This window comes from Coregonus lavaretus (genome assembly GCF_964263955.1).
Source record: "Coregonus lavaretus genome assembly, chromosome: 11".
Taxonomy (NCBI): domain Eukaryota; kingdom Metazoa; phylum Chordata; class Actinopteri; order Salmoniformes; family Salmonidae; genus Coregonus; species Coregonus lavaretus.
Window position 1 is genome coordinate 45,740,708 of NC_139998.1, and position 13,590 is coordinate 45,754,297.

Here is a 13,590-nt window from a genome sequence, read left to right on the forward strand (position 1 = left end):
ACCAAACTACTCAGTAATCTCCTCCATATAGACTGGTGGTCAGCCTGATGAACCAAACTACTCAGTAATCTCCTCCATATAGACTGGTGGTCAGCCTGATGAACCAAACTACTCAGTAATCTCCTCCATATAGACTGGTGGTCAGCCTGATGAACCAAACTACTCAGTAATCTCCTCCATGGAGACTGGTGGTCAGCCTGATGAACCAAACTACTCAGTAATCTCCTCCATATAGACTGGTGGTCAGCCTGATGAACCAAACTACTCAGTAATCTCCTCCATATAGCCTAACTCTTACACACTCACATGCACACACACATTTAAACAAAACAAACTGTTTTTTCCCCCTCGTGATTACTGATCAATTCATTTATATATTTATAATTTGTAGGTTTTGTTATCTGTTTTAACAAACCTTTTTTATTTTTGTATTGTATATAGTTTTTTTGTGGTGTGGTTTTTATATAAGCCCTTGGGCTTCCAACCACACCTGCACACTGTTTTTTAAAATGTATTTGTTTTTATCTGTATTGTTATTTATCTCTTGTTTTCTTTGGTGCAAATAAATTAAACTAAACGTAAACTTTTCCACCATGAATTTTTCCCATAGGGGATTTTAGCAACCCTTAAAATAAGGGCTGTGTTTCGTGTAGGCTTACCCTGGCGTGACGTTTTGATAACCGTGTAAATCTCTCTAGGACAAGGTGACTTTTATCAATATATTCACCAGTATTTACCCCCCAAATGAAATGCAAATTAGCTGCTAATGTGGCTATCATAAAGAACTACAAATGACATGATGATCTGGACGAGACTGCCGAATCGAGGCAAAGGTAAGAATCTCTGGATTAACTATCTAATGTTAGCTAAATGTAGTAATGAATAAATTGGCTACATTTCTTTAAATGGACAATTCTGTGAACTGTCTTGTGCAAGTTAAAATGTATACAATACCTGTTAGCAATGGTGTCAGCTAGAGATGACTTGCACGGATTTTGAGTTTTACATGATGTCTACATCAATTAGCATTGACTGCTAGATTTTCTGGGTATTATGACACCTCCACTGTGGGGCTCTATATCAAGTGCAAATAAACTCCTTGACGGACACCTACACATGTGAAGCTGTGTTGGTATCCAGGCAGAGACATGCAAGGATAGCCCTGGATGACTGGCACTCTGACTTGCAATGCAACTGAAATGGCAGTTGTCCACACAAAATATACATCAATGTTATTAGTGGACAAATAACATGGCTCTTCCCACAGTAAGGCTTTCCACTAGTTCCCACAGCCACAGTCAAAATTGACTATATTGTAAAAATTCATGAAAACAAAAATTAGCTTTTAAATCTTAATGTAAGGTTAGGCATAAGGTTAGCAGTGTGGTTAAGGTTTAAAATCAGATTTTAAGAAGATAAATTGTAAAAATAGGCGGGGTTTATTACTTTGTGGTAACTAGTGACGATCCACAGTAAGATCCTGACCAAGGCTCCATTCCACCTACAGTATGTCACTATCAGCCGGCCGGGATTCCCCCATGTCTCAGACTAAAAGAGTGAAGTAGTGATTTTCTTCTTTTTTTGGCAGGAGAAACACAGAAACTGCTTACATGCCAGGAATACACTTAGAAATGTGGGCTTTGGCAAAGGAACAGCTGAAAACGAGCAAACTCACAACACTTTCCCCCTTAAATGTCAAGGAAACTACAGGAGTGAAGTTTAGAGGCAAGCAGGTGGGAACCAGACACACACAGTAATAACAGATGACATACAATATTAAACGTATAGAAGACAACAGGCGCCAGCATGTCCATTTAAAGGTTATAGTAACAAATCTATCTGAGCAACAAGATTATGACAGTATAAAAGCATGATCACTACAAATAAAGCTCGCAGTTCAAGCCTACAGTATTTGACAGAAGATGTATTCTTCTTTTAAAACAAATACTCATTTCATTGGCGTTGTGGTTACCGTTAACGCTTGACCCAACTCTGAGCAGGCTTACTCAAATTGCTTACTTGTCTGTTATGAATGTTTTGCAAATATCATGGGATGTAATTCAGCAAAGTTAAGATATCTAGATAGGACTTTCATCCTTTGTGAGACAAAGTCCCTAGAAACCAATTACACTGTAGTAATAATAATAATAATAATAATAATTATTATTATTATTATTATGAGGCTTGCGCAGCAAAAGCCCCAGCTTCAATCTTCAACATACAGTCCTACTTATTTTTTAGCACGCTACTCCTCCTACACCGTTTAAGCTAGAAACGCCATTCAAACATTAAAACGTGCGGAATGGTCTCACTCGAGTTGCTTGTATACAACTTTTTGATATCTGTTATACCATCTGCTTGTTATGGCATTTCCTCAACATTCTAAAGCTCCCCATTGTGACATCATCACTTCCAACTGCCATTCTCTGTTAATGCAATAATGCAACTTTTGACCCAAATCAGCTACTTTGACCACTTTGCAACAACTTAGACAAAAGTTAGAGCTTTTACATCTTCGTCTACTTCTCTGCTACTCAAATCTGGCGTTTGAACCAAAAAATATATAATTTACATATATTTATTCATACATTTTTATTCAAGAGCACATAAAGAACATGTACCATATATACACAATATATCTTTGCTGTCTTTACAAAGGAGCGTAATTACATTCACATGTTAAGGGTACATTTTGGCTGTATAGAGCAAATATTTAAAGAGTCTAAATAAGAATATAATTTGGATAAAGCCACAGAAAAATAACAGAAGCATTAAAAAAATGTTTTTTTATTACAGAATAAGACCAGTACGATGTCAGGAACTCTGACCAGACACCTTCATACCTATGCTGTCTATGTTGCAAGATTGATGTAATTCTCTCCATGTCAGCAAGTTCCCCGCATAGACCTAACCCCATATCTATTGTTACACATTTCATTGCTGCTGCTAAAAGATAATCTATCAATTTAAATGGAGAGGATTGGAGTGTATCCACAGGAACAATACCTAGAAGGAGATGACATGGGTCTGGTTGAAAAATAATACCTGTTATGTCCTGTATAACATGGAGAATTTCTGACCAAAAATTATATTCTGATATAAAGTTACAGCTGTTTTAGTAACCGCATCAACATGTTCTGTAACTTTTTTGCAAACAACTGCCATTTTGACCACTACCCCAACAAGTTAGACAAAAAGTTAGAGGGTATGAAATCTTCCTCTACTTCTCTGCTATTCATATTTGTTTGCGGAACCAAAACATTCACTACGGATCTTACGGTACAGCTGTTTTAGTAACTGCATTACCACATTTTCTCCCAACTTTTCCCCAAACAACTGCCGTTTTGACCACTAACCTAACAAGTCAGACAAAAACATACCGAGGTATGAAATCCTCCCCTACTTCTCTGCTTGTCAAATCCAAAAACGGATTAGGAATAGTGTCTACCAATCTGTAGATGTTTTAGTAACCCATCAACTACTCTCTTTCTAGCTGCAGTAAATCATGTCAGAAGCTAGCGGATTAATTATTTACCAGCAACAGCTGCAAATTTAAATAAAAATACATCACGTTTTGAAGTTCACTTTCCTTGCTTTGTCTAACACTATCATGAATCTAGCAAATATGTTTTGTGGGTCAGAGTGCAGTATTTAGTTCATATTAAAGCACAAACTTACTGTATATGTTAGCATGTTTCCACACACTTGCTTTAGCCAAAATGGAGTAGTGTTGCCAAGGCTACTGTTGCCTAGCAATGCTTGACTCACTGGAATGAATGTCTTTCATAGCTCTTCAAATTCCCATGATTTGTCAATCTGTTTCAGACCAAACAAGCTAGCGTTAAGATTAAGAATACTTTCCCGGTCTGGACGACCTGGAATGATAAAGAGAAGATTTCAAATGCTTACTAGCTTTGTCCTCCTTTTCCAGGATCATGCTCCGTGCTCTAATCATGCTCAGAAAATCTAATCAAACACTTCATGAGCTCATGTTGCGCAACATTTCTATAGGCAATGCAATTGTGGAAGAAAACAGAGGGATTGCCGCTAATAAAAAGAGGAGGATCCCGTCAGCTTTCTATAGGCTAGGCCTACTATATTTATTTCTCAACTTTCCTAATATTAAGCACATTGCTTATATTTACAACAGGAGTATAGGCTACCTGGCTGGCATGAAAACCAAGCGTCCTCCATTCGCTATTTAAGTGCATAGATGACATGTATTTTTCCCCGCTGTCCCTGTTTCAATACAGGTGCATGATAATGGTTCATTCTAAATCAAAACAAATGTCACACATATATTATTTAGTATATGTAAAGACAAGATTAAATCAAGAATAGTCTGATGGGTGACAATATTAGCCTATCACTTGTGAATTATTATATTATCACTTGTGAATGATGCCCAGCATAAGAAACAATGCCTTTTTTTGCAACTATTTCTAATCATAGTCGCACACCTCATGTAGCCTAGCCCATAAGTGGCGAAATAACGTCTTAAAATTAAGCACATTAATCCGCTTTACAAGGGGTGTAGAGCCTAACTGGCATATATAAGCAGCACGAGTTTCAAGTTTGGGGAAGATAATTTTCACCATAAAATGCACCTTTATATTAAAAGCATTACTTGCATAATTTTAGGGTGCATTACGGCCACAAAGAGGATGCTGCCGTGAAATTTGAGGCATTATCAAATGCTTGTCAAATTGTGAATGAGAGACTACTGGAGTTAAATTAAAATTAATTAATAATTAATATGCCATTTAGCAGACGCTTTTATCCAAAGCGACTTACAGTCATGCGTGCATACATTTTTGTGTATGGGTGGTCCCAGGGATCGAACCCACTACCTTGGCGTTACAAGCGCCGTGCTCTACCAGCTGAGCTACAGAGGACCACAAGTGTGTACAGCCTGCGCAAGTGGCAAGTGTGTACAGCCTGCGCAAAAAACAAAGCAGAGCTCATGCCTTTCAAGCAACTTTTTTCAAAACATCATTAGTCTCATCATGCAGCCTTACAATGTATTAAAAATCAAAACATATAGCCCAATGTCGAACAACTAAAGTTACATTAACAACTCTAAATTAAGCAGACAGGAGTACCTATTTCTTTGTTAACAGCTCAACACAGAATAGCCGCATGTGTGCACTCGTTTGGAGAAAATATTTCAATTTTATTCAGCTCTGTTCAATTGTATTCTTCATTTTATAAATAATATAAAATAATACCACGGAATTATAAGCAAATCTACTGACCACATCTAGTGACCACAACCACACAACTACTGACCACAACCACACTACTACTGACCACAGCCACACAACTACTTACCACAACGTTTCACCACAACAACACAAGTACTGACCACGACTACTGACCACAACCACACAACTACTGACCACAACCACTGACCACAACCACACAACTACTGACCACAACCACACCACTTCTGACTACACAACTACTGACCACTCAACTGCTGACCACAATTACTGACCATAACCACAACCACACAACTACTGACCACATCTAGTGACCACAACCACTGACCACAACCCCACAATGTTTGACCATAACCACACAACTTCTGACCACAACCATACAACTGCTGACCACAACCACACAACTTCTGACCACATCTAGTAACCACAACCACACAACTACTGACCACATCTAGTGACCACAATCACACAACTACTGACCACAACCACACTACTTCTGACCACACAACTACTGACCACTCAACTGCTGACCACAATTACTGACCAAACACACAACTTCTGACCACAACCACACAGCTGCTTACCACATCTAGTGACCACAACCACACAACTTCTGACCACACAACTACTGACTAACTCAACTGCTGACCACAACCACACAACTATTGACCACAACAACACATCCTCTGACCAGATCTAGTGACCACAAGTACACAACTACTGACAACAACCACAGAACTTCTGACCACAACCAAACAACTGCTTACCACAACTACTGACCACAACCACACAACTTCTGAAAACACAACTACTGACCACACAACAACTGACCACACAACAACTACTGACCGCAACACCACAAGACCATAACCACACAACTACTGACCGCAACACCACAAGACCATAACCACACAACTACTGACCACAACATCTGACCACAACCACACATCTGCTGACCACAACCACACAACTACTGACCACAACAACACAACTACTGACCACAACCACACAACTTCTAACCACATCGAGTGACCACAATAACACAACTTATGACCACAACCACTGACCAAAACCACACAACTTCTGACCACACAACTAACTACTGACCACACAACTAACTACTGACCATAACCACACAACTACTGACCACAACCACAAAACTACTGACCACAACTATTGACCACTACTGAACAAGCAAAAGACACCAAACCAACTTTCATATGTTCAGGCTATCCTAACCTCAAATTATTTAAAACTTTTATCAACTATAACTACAGTTGAAGTCGGAAGTTTACATACACCTTAGCCAAATACATTTAAACTCAGTTTTTCCCAATTCCTGAGATTTAATCCTAGTAAAAATTCCCTGTTTTAGGTCAGTTAGGATCACCACTTTATTTTAAGAATGTGAAATGTCCGAATAATAGTAGAGAGAATTATTTATTTAAGCTTTTATTTCTTTCATCACATTCCCAGTGGGTCAGAAGTTTACATACACTCAATTAGTATTTGGTAGCATTGCCTTTAAATTGTTTAACTTGGGTCAAACGTTTCGAGTAACCTTCCACAAGCTTCCCACAATAAGTTGGGTGAATTTTGGCCCATTCCTCATGACAGAGCTGGTGTAACTGAGTCAGGTTTGTAGGCCTCCTTGCTCGCACACGCTTTTTCAGTTCTGCCCACACATTTTCTATAGGATTGAGGTCAGGGCTCTGTGAAGGCCACTCCAATACCTTGAGTTTGTTGTCCTTAAGCCATTTTGCCACAACTTTGTAAGTATGCTTGGGGCCATTGTCCATTTGGAAGACCCATTTGCGACCAAGCTTTAACTTCCTGACTGATGTCTTGAGATGTTGCTTCAATATATCCACATAATTTTCCTTCCTCATGATGCCATCTATTTTGTGAAGTGCACCAATCCCTCCTGCAACAAAGCACCCCCACAGCATGATGCTGCCACCCCTGTGCTGCACGTTTGGTATGGTGTTCTTCGGCTTGCAAGCAGCCCCCTTTTTCCTCCAAACATAACGATGGTCATTATGGCCAAACAGTTCTATTTTTGTTTCATCAGACCAGAGGACATTTCTCCAAAAAGTACGATCTTTGTCCCCATGTGCAGTTACAAACCGTAGTCTGGCTTTTTTATGGCGGTTTTGGAGCAGTGGCTTCTTCCTTGCTGAGCGGCCTTTCAGGTTATGTCGATATAGGACTCGTTTTACTGTGGATATAGATACTTTTGTACCTGTTTCCTCCAGCATCTTCACAAGGTCCTTTGCTGTTGTTCTGGGATTGATTTGCACTTTTCGCACCTAAGTACATTCATCTCTAGGAGACAGAACGCATCTCCTTCCTGAGCGGTATGACGGCTGCGTGGTCCCATGGTGTTTATCCTTGCGTACTATTGTTTGTACAGATGAACGTGGTACCTTCAGGCGTTTAGAAATTGCTCCCAAGGATCAACCAGACTTGCGGAAGTCTACAATTCTTTTTCTGAGGTCTTGGCTGATTTCTTTTGATTTTCCCATGATGTCAAGCAAAGATGCACTGAGTTTGAAGGTAGGCCTTGAAATACATCCACAGGTACACCTCCAATTGACTCAAATGATGTAAATTAGCCTATCAGAAGCTTCTAAAGCCATGACATCATTTTCTGGAATTTTCCAAGCAGTTTAAAGGCACAGTCAACTTAGTGTATGTAAACTTCTGATCCACTGGAATTGTGATACAGTGAATTATAAGTGAAATAATCTGTCTGTAAACAATTGTTGGAAAAATTACTTGTGTCACGCACAAAGTAGATGTCCTAACCGACTTGCAAAAACTATAGTTTGTTAACAAGACATTTGTGGAGTGGTTGAAAAACGAGTTTTAATGACTCCAACCTAAGTGTATGTAAACTTCCGACTTCAACTGTATATTATTTTGTACACATTTCCATAAAATAACCCACCAACAATAACTCTTGAACCGTTCAAGCTAGATACAGCAAACCAACTTTATGTTCAGGCTATCCTAGCTTTTCATCTACCTTTTTCAACTATAACATTTACATTACATTTACATTTTAGTCATTTAGCAGACGCTCTTATCCAGAGCGACTTACAGGAGCAATTAGGGTTAAGTGCCTTGCTCAAGTCATCAGAATTACTACTGCAGATACTACCACTACTATAACGTTTTTTCAAAACCATACAAACTTTACTATTTAAAGCAAAAAAGTTAAGTAAACATTTTTACATTTCTACCACTACCACAAAAATACTTTAAAAAGCTTTAGCAAGCCCCACAACTTCACTTGTAAAGTTACAATCTATTTTTGGGTGGGTGTTTATAATTTGTCCTATTTCACACAAGTACAACTGTAATGTAGATGTAGAGGTAGATAGCCCAGCGCTTAAGAGCGGTGGGCCAGCAACAGAAAGGTTGCTGGTTCGAATCCCGAGCCGACTAGGTTAAAAATCTGTCCATGTGCCCTTGAGCAAGGTACTTAACCCTAATTCCTGTAAATTGCCCTGGATAAGAGTGTCTTCTAAATTACTAAAATGTAAATGTAAGATTGGACAGTAACAATATTTTTACGCATGTCATTTCCATCGTTGTCACAATAGCTAAAACTCAACCACATTGAGACATTTACTTGTCTATGAAAACACAAAATTTCGACAGCAAACATAGGCCCCTGATTTTTGCCCATTTCGTGCCTGTGTTTTCATAAACAAGTAAGCTGTTAGGTGAGTGTATTTTCACTGCGCCTGGAAAGAGACAGTTGCAGAACGCTATAGCAGAGAACTATTGGATGAATCATAGCTTAAAAACATAGCTCAGTTGACAGTTTAAATTGGTTTTAGCTATTGTAATGTAATGACAAGGATGAAAATATTGTCGCTGTTCTAAATATTGCCCTTGTTTTACTACTTTTTCATAAAATGTCTGCAGATTGATGCTGGGAATGTTGTCAACAAAAATATATAATTCCAGATGCAAAAGGATTTTTGTGTCATGTGTTAGTGGAAATACTGAATAATTCAGTTATAACACCAAATGTATATAGAGCATTTAAGACACAATGTACAGAAATAAAGGGAGGAGACGGGAATATTTTCCACGATGGGAAGATCAGCTGACTCCTCGGCTTTCTAGAAAATGCCATTATCGCTAAACTACTCACTATTTCAGTTACACTACAAAAGCGCTTCCTTGGTGAGCCCAGCTTGGACTCTGAGCACATTCCAAACATCATTTCCTGTACACAACAACAGTGGCCAGCAGTAATGTAAACTCTGCCTTAACAAGGCATGTTATTCATTAGACTCCATTCATTATGCAAATCAACCTATACCCATCATGAGGTTGCTACAACCTAGCCTATGAATGAAAGTTCACAATGTAGGTGTACACAGGTCAAGAGAAAAAATTTAGGTGACTGACAGTGACACATTCAATACTGCCTTGCACTCTTGCCTGCATCTAGCTGATCTAAGGTGTGATCATTAGTCCAACAGTTGCAAACGAGAGTTTCTATTGGACCAATTCAGGTATATTTATCCCTGTTTTGCTTGCTTCCATTTAAGAAACATTTTCAACAGAATCGGCAAAATGAATACACCTCTCATCAGGCATAAACACAGTTCACTTTCATTGCAGCCACGTTGTATTCCTTCTTGCATCTATGCGCTCTCCTCCTCTCACCTTGTCCCTTCTTTTGTGGACTTCAATGCACAACACATCAGCTGCTGCAAAATGAATTGCCTCTCTGAGGAAATTAAAGTTTTCTGAATCTGAATGTGACCAGGCGAAAAAACCTTTCCAAGCCAAACCATGTCATAACCGCTACACACAGCCTACATTGTTGTCACCATATTAGCTAAAGTAACGGCATAGTCAACATAGCTAATAGAACTTGTAAACCCGCTACAATCATGCAGTAACTTTACAGTGTATAGTCAGTAAGCAGTTTAGCAGATACACCAGCAGGCCCCGGTGGCAATACATTTGTAAAACCAAAAGCTTACCTTGACTTGAAAAAGTTCCAGTGTTGTGTTGGATAGTCATAGCCAGCTATCTAACATAGCATCCCTCTGTTTGAGTAGGGTGTGAGTAGGCCAAACTAGCTAGCTGCATTTGCTGGCTAAGTAAGTGAAAAAAATATTACATCTCTCTCTCTCTTGCTTCTCCTTCATTTTTGAAGAAATTAATTTGTTCGAAACTGTTCAACTATTGTATTTCTCTCTCTCTGAGTCAACTACTCACCACATTTTATGCACTGCAGTGCTGGCTAGCTGTAGCTTATGCTTTCAGTAATAGATTCATTCTCTGATCCTTTGATTGGGTGGACAACATGTCAGTTCATGCTGCAAAAGAGCTCTGATAGATTGGAGGACATCCTCCGGAAGTTGTCATAATTACTGTGTAAGTCTATGGAAGGCATGAGCTTCCTAGGTTTTGTACTGAAGTCAATGTACCCAGAGGAGGACGGAAGCTAGCTGTCCTCCGGCTACACCATGGTGCTACCCTACAGAGTGCTGTTGAGGCTACTGTAGACCTTCATTGCAAAACAGTGTGTTTTAATTATTTGGTGACGTGATTATATTTAGTATAGTTTTATCTAAAAATGATGCTTTTTTTAATGTTCAAAAAACAATATTTTTATTAAATTCACTGAGAAGGATGGTCCTGCCCTTGTTCCTCTGAGGAGCCTCCACTGCAATATGGACAGGCACAAAGTGATCCACTATGGTTTCATCAAGGCCGGCTCCAGTCGCTTAGGGCCCCAGGCAGATATCGTTAACATGGCATAAGTCATGGCAAAATGGGTAGAATTGCAGGAAATTAACTGTAAAACTATTTTTCTCTCTGCCCCATGGCAAAATAAGTAGAATTGCATGAAATGTGTCATAAAATTACAAAAACTGTATCTCCGCCCCAAGGCAAAATGCGTAGAAATGCAGGAAAATCACTTTAAAACGGGGGGCACTAAAATATAAAATAATCCAGAAATGTAAAGTAGAGATACTGCCTTGGAGGCTGGGTATGATAGGGAGCGAAAAGCCTTTTTTGTCAGGTTAATATGAAATTAAGACATATTCATAACCAATTATTCAAATCAACATAAACATTGCCCTCGAAAGACACATACATACAGTTTTTTGGGGGAAAGGTGTGGGGCCTGCCTCACTGGGCGCCCAGGGGAGCTTTTGTTGTGGGGGATTAAGTGCCTTGCTTAAGGGCATGACGGCAGGCAATGGCATCTAGGATTTGATACCAGCAATACTCCGGTTGCCAGCTTTTTCCTGTCGGTCCCGGGATTCGAACTAGCAATGAAATCTCAAATGCCATGCTTACAATTCACCAAGGGGATATTCCAAAAGAGACTTGTGATCAAGCTTTCTCAAAACCTTTGAAGGTCAGAATCAATGTATTACCAAACACAGCCACCTTATGTCATGATGTGGTAACAGCCAAAGAGATAGCATTTGAAAATTTCGTTTCCCTCCATATTGCCAAACCTAAACCAAATTTTTTAGCACTTCTTCAAGCCAATTTATGCTTGATCCGAAAACTTGGTCGGAGGCGCCATATGGAGGCATTCCGAGGCCAAATTGAGCTCCGTTCCGCATCGACGTGCGCCGCCCCATATAGCTCCGCATTGACATGATTGGTTGACGGTATGTGGGGGCGGCAGGTCCAGTATAAACACAAACTCACTTCCTTGACAATTTCCTTCACAACAGCTCTTCTCAGCGACGCGCAAGAAGTATAAATGTCCTGACTTCTGCAGAGCCCGTATCACAGTAAATGCTGTGTATGCACTCACTAACTGTAAGTCGCTCTGGATAAGAGCGTCTGCTAAATGACTAAAATGTAAATGTATGGCCACTGTAGATATCAGATTGACCTCGCAGAGCCTTTTACGTAACGCCTCTCCTATCCTCTTGCAACTTTTATATATCTACAAAAAGTCAATTCAAAGGCCAAGAAAATGCTGGAAAGGCCCAATTGATTCCATGCAATCAATCTAATGTAATTCACCTGATAAATATAATTGGTCTATCGTTTTTATGTTTATAACCTACATTAACGTTTTTTTTTTAAGGAAACGAATATATGCACACATATAGAATGATCATCATATGCGTTTTCAAGAAATTAGCGACTAAAATTATGTATTTATCAGCCGAGTTGTGGCTACTCTAGCCTACTCAAATTACTCACTAAACAAATACGCTATATTGTCTTAAATGTGGTAGACAACATCAACACAAAAAGCAGGTAAATTGAACAGTTAGCCTGTTCTATTTAATTTTGCTTTAGGAAATGTAAATACTGCTACCAGAATCCTTTGGCAACTTCCCCTTTCCCACAGCCAATGTGAACAACAGGTACCCTAACATAGCACACCAAGCTACGATACAAAATATACCATTTTTTATATATTAAACAAGTATGAGTTAATGTACTTCATTATTTGCAAATGCAAAATCAACCCAAACTCAAAACGATCATTTCATTACTTGGCATATCAAATCAAATTGTATTTGTCACATACACGTGTTTAGCAGATGTTATAGCGGGTGTAGCGAAATGCTTGTATGCACACATGCGGTGTGAGGTGATGCAGAGGCTCCCCTCATAGTGGGCTTTTTAGGACTACTACTGAGGTGTGGTGTTCTTACAGCCGCCAAAGCATCACCCAGGTGGACGATCCAGCCTACCTACAGAGGAGGAGCTGTGAACATCGAAGACGAGGTGCCGGATGAAGAGCTCGGTGGCCTGTCTGTCAGATGTCTCTACCTCCCTGCGTGCTGTACTATCAATGCTCCATCCGCTCAAGATACTACCTTTCCGAACTGCCCATCATCTAAAACTGTAGAAGACCATCGACCAAGAACTGCCAGATCCTCCTACATTTGTTTTGTTATATTGTTTTCTGTTTGTTTTGTTTTTAAAGCGACTTTGAGATTCAACGTGTAATGAAAAGCGATATATAAATAAATATATTCTTATCAAAAGGGGCATGTACACATTGGGCTGTATCCGATTAGTAAAGTTGAATCAGACATGATATAAACGTATCTTAATTATCCGAGGAACATATAAAACAACATTAGGCAGGAGAAGACTCCTGCTTGTATAATGAATTCCAAACCGAGCGTGCGAGTGGCAATAACAGAAGAAAAAAAACTTACCAAATCAGCTTCCGTTTTATTTTTGCATTCTTGGGAACCGGAAGAAAAATTCCTGATTTCCTCCTGAATCTAAGGCGTTCTGGTGGTTATCAATTGTGTATTTCAGATATAGTAGTAAACTGATATCAATTGATTGTGATATTTCTATTCCGTTGCACACATCTAATTCGATTTCAATGTAT

At 39.2% G+C, this 13,590-nt stretch overlaps 1 protein-coding gene across 1 annotated transcript in view; it reads right to left on the reverse strand.

Moving 5' to 3' along the window:
• The window catches only part of LOC311137344 (AT-rich interactive domain-containing protein 3A-like), a 65,816-nt gene extending 52,226 nt beyond the window's left edge, over positions 1-13,590 (reverse strand). Inside the window, exon 1 of the mRNA XM_084171792.1 lies at positions 13,409-13,590. The gene's annotated coding sequence lies outside the window, so the exon portion shown is untranslated. The remainder of the gene's footprint in view (positions 1-13,408) is intronic.